Below are 8,126 nucleotides of genomic sequence, written 5' to 3' on the forward strand. Positions count from 1 at the left end.
AAATTGTAAATTGTAGTCAATCAATACTTGTGGCTTCATGACTTCTTTCCCACCTTTAGTGCGCACCCTAACTATAGTTACATAATCGGTCAGAAACAATTTCCCCCATCACTCGGAAAAAGTGATGCAGAAGCCAAGCCAGTCGGCAATCGGGCCGGATGCCGCTGGATCACGGGGTGCAGGTAAGAGGGGATTTTCTGGTACTCCGAGTGTGACTCAGGATTACCACTTTTTGCAGGTAAATCCCACCCTGAGTCACATTTGGGATTACCAAGGGGGTAAAAGGTAGTCCTGAGATTGTCTTGTTTGTGACATATCTACCAGATGAGACAATCCCAAAGTGTGAGGTCTGTCCCTATCTAGAATTTTTCTGAAATGGTTTATAGTGATGACTCTAAACAATGTGATTTATTCACCCATTAGTGTAGATTCTGTGAATGCTATGGATCCATTTTTGGTAAGATGTCAACAAAGTAAATTGTATTCTGATTCCAATGGAGAAAATTATGCATCTTGGTATATTATTTATGTTACTAGTAATGTGGTAACTAGAAAACAAAAACAACATACAATGTAAATGACAATGAATGCAAAGACACTGGTCTGGTGAAAATATGCACTCAGAAGGGGGAAGTGTCATTACGTAGTTTCATTATACATGTTATGAGAGATACTTGGGCCATTGAGGGACATCGATTTTCTGTTGTATTTTGGTATGCAAATCAATCTTTATATTTTCTTGGTCCAAATCCTTATAAGTTGGATGTTTTATGTAATGGTATAGATTTACTCTGAATAAATGAGTGAATGATTGGATGGCCAATAAATAAGGAGATGAAAAGTTTGAATGTGACAACTGATTGCAGGACCCTGTGGGCCATTTGTATGGCCATTTTGTAAAGGTTACTGGACGTTTATACAGTCAATATGGTTAAGTTGAAAAAAAAATAATTACCCAAGTTTAGGTAGTTTGGTAAGGGATCCAAGACAATTGTGCACATTGTGAGGATGGGGGTAAGGTGTGTGTAACTGTGCTTCAAAAAATAAGTATAAAAAACTGTTTTGGAACCTGCAAATATGAATCCTGGTAAATGTAGTACACCCATAATCAGGGAGAAAAGCCTCAACATGTAGATGATGGAATGAAGACACAATTAGACATAAATCATGTACTGAAAAATCTACAACATGCTCATATTGATACCACTGTTAAAGGGTTAATCACTAAGCTGATAAAACAGCAGAAAGAAATTCCATTTGCTTTGTTCTGAAACCCAAATACAATCTGAGTTATCACAACATCTTAAGTTTATGATCACCTCCCTCTATGAATGACAATTTTCCCTCAATCTAAAAAAACGAGCTAGGAAGGTGGTGCCAAAGTTTGGTGGCTAACACAATTATATGGTTGCTCTAATCTAACCTACACGGTTTCTTCTTTATTACCCATCTCAGGGACCGAACACTGTGCCCATACTGCTATTAATTTAGGTACCATCTTGTCAGATGATGTTGTCCTTCATCTAGGTTGGATCATGATCAGATGGTTTATGCGTTAGGGCAGCCTAGAATTATAGACACTGATAGGTGCTGGAGAACCACTGTATTGCTTTACTCTTGTATGTGATGTCCACACATCTAAACCACTAATCGTATACAGTCACGTACCCCTGAGAAAGTCCAACCTGGGCGAAACGTGACGGTAACGTATATGGAAACACGGTCATAATATTTAATTGTGCTAGTATTATCCTGTTTAGTGTAATATCCTACTTCTGTGAATTACAACAGAACTAGGGGACACACACAAACGTTTGTGTACTTTCTACTTTTTGCCTATATGTATGAAGTTGTTATGTATGAATTTAATACATATGAATACATTTGAGCCTCAAGCCTCTTTGTTTGCTCTCTCCTTGCAATCTCTTGCGTGTATTTCCTAAAAGTCATTAGCTATTTGTTAGCAAATGTTTTCATTTCTAGACTAGATCCATTCCAGGTTTGCTGGAACTCCCAGCTTTACTGACGAAAGTGTATTCTCTCCAGCCCTGGGGAACTTTAAAAAATCAGGGCCATTATATTTATATGCATTTGTCTTTTTATTTATGTTGTCGCACTTACCTCTTCATGTATAATTGAATAATGAAAAAAGATAGGTTTGAGGCTTGTAATGTTTAACCCCCCAGCGGTATTCCTGAAGTTGACTCCGGGTGGATTTTCCATGCAAAAAGCGGTAATCCTGAGTCACACTCAGGGTTGCTAAAGATACATTTGATTCATACATAATTATCATAACATTGTCAGATAACCATATCCCCAGTTTTGTTGTAGAATTACAGATCTGGGATATACATACTAGACAGTTGTTTCCTAACACATTAAAATTCAGAAGACGTGACTACCCCCGGAATTTGCTATTGCTGCTGGCATTTGCAGTGAGATGTGAGATGTGAAGCACAATGCAGAAGTCCTGCATTGTGCTTAGCATCTCTCTGGAGATGCGGGCAGCAGCGTGGCCGGGACCCAGGTGCTATTTAAAAGCAGATTACTCAGTAATCTGCTTTTAAATTTCTTTAAAGTACAATATTTGACAATTTAAAACATAAACAAAATATTTTTGGTGACATAACCTCAATGATTGCTCAATACGTTTCATAGACAAAGTCCACTCCCTCATGAACTTTATTGAAATAGTTTTCAACAATGCTTCTCAAAAAGCTACAATCACCTCAATATTGACAGCTCACAGGCATCATATAAGTCGAGGTGCAAGCAAAGTCAGCAATCAAGTCTAGATAGAACAATATGCATTAGCATTGCACACATTCAGATACGTACATCTAATAACTTGGACCATCTTTGTGTACATCTATGCATTTTAGACATCCTTACAAGTAAGCAAAATAAATTGTTCTTTAATGAAAAAGGCTTTTCAAACTAATTTTATGCACTCTGTATGCTAAACATGCATATATCGGTCAACTGACTCACGATTATATTCTGCAATGTATTCATAGTTTTTTTTTTCTGCTTTTTCTACTGCGCTTTGAATTATATTATATTAATCTTAAAATTTGAATAAATAAAATGTCATACCTGAAAGCAAGTACTTTTAAATATTTACTTGTTTGATCTTGGATTCATCAGAGCACAGTTTTCCAAAAAATAAGATCCTTGTCCCCATGTGCCATTCCAATTGCAGTCTGGGTTTTAATGGTGTCTTTGGAGTAGTGGCTACTTCCATGCTGAGCATTCTTTTAGGATAAGAACTTCATATTGATGAACATTGAACCTTCAGGCATTCCCAATAATCATACCTAGATTTGCGAAGGTCAGTAATTTTTTTTTCTAAGGTCTCAGCTGTGTTTTTTTTAAATTTTTCTATTATGTCAAATAAATAAGCAGTGAGTTTGATAATAGGTAGTGTTGGTCGAATAGCTCACTATTCGATTCGGCAGCTATTCGCTCGAATATAGCAAAAAAATTGAAAACAATGGGGGCTTTTATAAACATTTTTAGCAGGACTTTGGAGTCTGGAAGCCCCCTTTAATAAGGAGACTCCCAGATCTCCACCGCCCCGCCCTGGGGAATGAGTACAGGGGTGCATAAGTCCCCTTACTCATTCCCTGAAAGGGTTAAAATAAAAGTAAAAAAATAGGACAAGGATTTAATGTTAAATTATTGTATTAATGTGTGTGTGTTTGTGTAATTTAACTTTTTTTTTTTTTTTTTTTTTTACAGGTTATCCCAATGACAGGAGGATTGCCAGGGTTGTAATGAACAGAGCCCTGGAAATCCTCCTGCCATTCAGCACTAGATATGAATGGGGAGACTTGTGCCCATTCATCCCTAGTGCTCTGTGATTGGCTGAGAAATAGGAAATCCTGATGACAGCTCAAGCATCATCAGGATTTCCTTTTCCTCAGCCAATCAGGGAGCAGAGCAATCAGCAGAACTTTACTATGCTGACAGCTCTGCTCCCTTGATCGCTCCTGCAGCGCTAGAGGAGCTGTGACATGTATTACACATCAGTGAGCAGAGCTGTCAGCATAGTAAAGCTCCGCTGATTGCTCTGCTCCCTGAGTTGCTGAGGAATGGGAAATCCTGATGATGCCTTGGCTTTCATCAGGTTTTGCCTTTCCTCATGGAGCAGAGCCTCTTTAAAGAGAAACTGAGTGTGTATTTCAGACAAACTTACTCATGTATTGAAGCCAAATAGTTGAAAGCAAAAAAAGGCCTATTTAAAAGAACTAATAACGCTACTACTACTTACCTATGTACTACTTTACGCACATGCCCATAATTTGTTTTGTGTTTTGTTTTTTGACTAAAGCGTCCAAACCAGCTTGTTTTCATATCCTTAGAACAATTACTTTGAATCAACCAGACTAATAGTTCAACTATTTTGCGTCAATAACTTCAGTACATGAGTAAGTTTGTCTGAAATATACACCAAAGTTTTTGTCTTTGGTTGTGTCACGCACGGAGAGACAAGACCCCTAAGGGGGTGCTACAGCTTTCGCAGAGGTGGTGTTAGCCCTGAGAAGGGTCAAGGAGCAGTAACAAGGTTTTCTACAAAGTCTACAAAGATGGTGAGGATTTCGTGCCGCTGGTTACGTCCAGGTTGCGATCCTTGGGCACACCAAGGTGGGCAAAACACGGTACCAAATCACAATGCAGAAAGATAGTCAAGGAAAGCCGGGGTCGAGGCAGGCAGCAAGCAAGAGAGGTCAGGTCACAAGCCAGGGGTCAATACTCAGGGATCCAGGAGACAGCAATGACATAAAGGCCACTGCGGGCACAGGGAACACAGGAGACACTGGAAGCAAAAGGAGGCACAGGTGATGCAGGGATACCCTCAAACAGACAGGAACACTGGAACAGAACAGGGAAGTTGGCTGGGAATCAACAGACTGGACAATGAGGGGTTAACGCAGGAGCTGGAGACAGGAAACACTGGATTAAGCAGGTGAACAGGAACTAGATCACAGAACTAGGGAGCTCGAGCACTAGTGAAGACTTGTTGCACAAACACAAAATTAAATCTGTGAGCTAAATTGCCAGGGCTGATCAAGAGGCTATTTTCTGATTGGCCAGCGGAATGGACGGAGTTGATAAAGCTTGGATACAGAGGCACGCTCAGCATAAGAACTGCCCGTATGTGCAGGAAAGTGATGCCTGTCCTTTAGTGAGGAACAGGTAAGTGTGACAAGTTGCAATATCCATTTATTGATATTATGTACTGTTATGATTCTCCAAGGTCTCTGAATCCCGAGGAAGCCCACTGTAGCAAAACGCGTCGGGTTGAAACCATAACGTGTTGTTTTTTGTACACTCAGATCTCATGAGATCTGTAAGGAACCTTGTATTTTTTGAACAATAAGACCATCTCCAATACATTATGTTCCAAATTAATGTATGCATGTATAATATTGGTATATATAAATTTTTCTTCTATTGCTTAACTAATACCAAATAAACGATTTTAATCATTTTAGTATACAAGCTAGCCTTAAAAAGCCTGTCTTTAGGGTTTTTGTTTGAAAGTATAACACAGCAGGGTAATAAATAGCACCTCATCAAAATATTTTGGATCTGACAACCAGCATTCTTCTAGATCCTCTAGTTTACAACACACATTGTAAAAGTATTTATTTCTGTATGATTACCTGTATATTGTTACCACCATTTTATACAGAGGTGTCCAAATTTTTTGCAAAGAGAGCCAGATTTGGTGAGGTTAAAATGTGTGGGGGCCGACCATTCAGCACATACTCAAGGTGTGTGGTTATGGTCCGCGCAGATTCCGCACAGCACACACCCACCAGGGTGACATGGGGGGTTCCCAGTGCCCTGAGCCTGGTGTCAACGTGGGCTCCATGCAGAGCACATTCTTGAAATCATAGTGGGCTTAGTTTGGGCAGCTCCCACATAGCTTACACCCACTATAATGATGTAGGGGATTCCCTGTGCACACATGGGGAATCCCGTCCTGACAATTATGTCCGCCAAGTAGCAGGCTGACAATTGCAAGACAGTTGATCAACTTTTATTGTACGCATGTGTTTTATACTGTGGTCAACAGTGCTGGCAGGCCACATATAATTTATGTACAACATTAGTTAGAAAGTATGTTTCACTTTAATCTAAAACTCAATTTATGAAAGGAAATGCTCATTCCCTCAGGGAAAGACACATTTTGTTTTACTATTACTGCTGTAATCACATACCCCAATGTACAGTTCCCTCTGGACAATGTAGGTGATCACTTGTAAGCATTATGCCCACAAAGAAAACATAATTTCTCAGGTAAGACCAGGGACTGGTTGGTATAGTGGGGCAGGAATTTTTTTTTTTTCATTATGCTAGAAAATAAATGAACTCTTATGTTCAGAAGAGTTTCTCTCCATTTGCAAAATATGTTAACACATCTTGATTGGAATGATTTGCAAAGTAGAAAAAGGCATTCATTTTATTTCTGCCAAACTGATATAAATGCACCCCTTGGACTGGTATGTTCCCCAAATTGGTAATATAACCAAATGTTCTGCAGCAAACATCAATCATTTATACTTTTACAGTCCGAGCGGCACCTTATACTGGAATACAATTAAAAGAAACAGTTGACCCTCGCTTCTGCCACATGTCAAGACGCCCCCATTCTCTGAATGGAAAGCCAGTGGGCAGTGCCACTCAGAATGGTCTTGTTATGAATGCTTTATCTTCATTGTAATTACTAACAGGGATTTGTAATTTTTTTTGTAATTAATGCATTAACATACCACTGGGCTAGGGAAATTGGCCTACCCTAGCAGGGATCACTTGGGATCCACTAAATCCACTCAGTGTTTGCCAGTATGGGAATTGATACATCATCTAAAGGAGATGATAGGTATGGAGAGAAGGCAATCAGAATCTGTAGGTGACTGGGATTTGGCTGACTGAAAGGAAATATGCTAAAAAGTGGTCTTTAAAGTAAAAAACTCGAAAGAAACATTGGGAGGATTGCTGAGACAAAATGATCCATCCAAATGAAATGAAAGCATTATAGCCAGTAGATGGAATCCTTTATGTTGATCAGAAGATGTTGAAATCTTCACTAGATATTCATGGAATGGAAACTTAAAGTAAAACACAAGCCACAATGCAACTGATTTAAAAGATGAGGAAAACAAGAGAATGATCTCTTGAAATAAATTAGGCCCTTAAAGCAGCCCAACAATTGCTGGAAAACCATCTTGACCTACTAATGAGACAGATTGTCCAGCAGTAATATGTAAATGAAGTCAGAAGCAGTTAAAAATTACTGGATAGGCAAATTTGTACTGGGGAACACCTGCAGGAAGAAAACAAGAAACATCTACTGTCTCAAATGCAAGATATATTCATTTATATGAAGGGCTCTGACCTACAGCACCTTTGCCAGAAATCCCACCGTCTTACTGAGAGTCTAATCTCATAGGTAAGGTGCAGGGATTTATGTCAGGAGCATAAGCTCTAGTTTCCTCTGCAATGGGAAAAATAAAAAGTGCCAATCTGGTCAGTTCCAAATGCAGCGTCAATGCCACATCCTAATGTTCCAGCATACCAAGTGGCCATTAATGTCATGCTTTAGGATGCGCAGCATTTTGAAGAAAATGCCATACCTAAACGGGATGTCTGAAACAAGACCCCCAGGCCCTATTAGGTGTGAACTGCTCTCCTGCAGGAGAACTTAATCTGCCCTGTAAAAGAGCAAGTGTTATATAGGTAATAGAGGGAGAAACACAGGAACAGTGACACATGTTCCCTAGACTCCTTGTGAGATAAAAGGATTCTTAAATACAATTCCTCATTCCAGAACAGATTCACTGAAATTCGCTAAAGAGCCCTTGGATATTTAGACATGCTATAATGCAAATTGGAGTTATTTGATTCAAAATATTGAAAGAATTTGTGGAGTAGGGAACTTTAAGGAAATAATCAATAAAACTGGCATAACTTGAAGTGTGTCACCTGATTGTAGCCAACAGGGATGCACATGGACACAATCCTTGGTAAATCAAATTAAAACAGTCTAACCACCTCAATCATGGTCCAAGGTGTCTGGGGTGACCCAAGGACCAACTGAGGACTGTATGTCATAT

Source organism: Pyxicephalus adspersus, chromosome 4 (genome assembly GCF_032062135.1).
Source record: "Pyxicephalus adspersus chromosome 4, UCB_Pads_2.0, whole genome shotgun sequence".
NCBI lineage: Eukaryota > Metazoa > Chordata > Amphibia > Anura > Pyxicephalidae > Pyxicephalus > Pyxicephalus adspersus.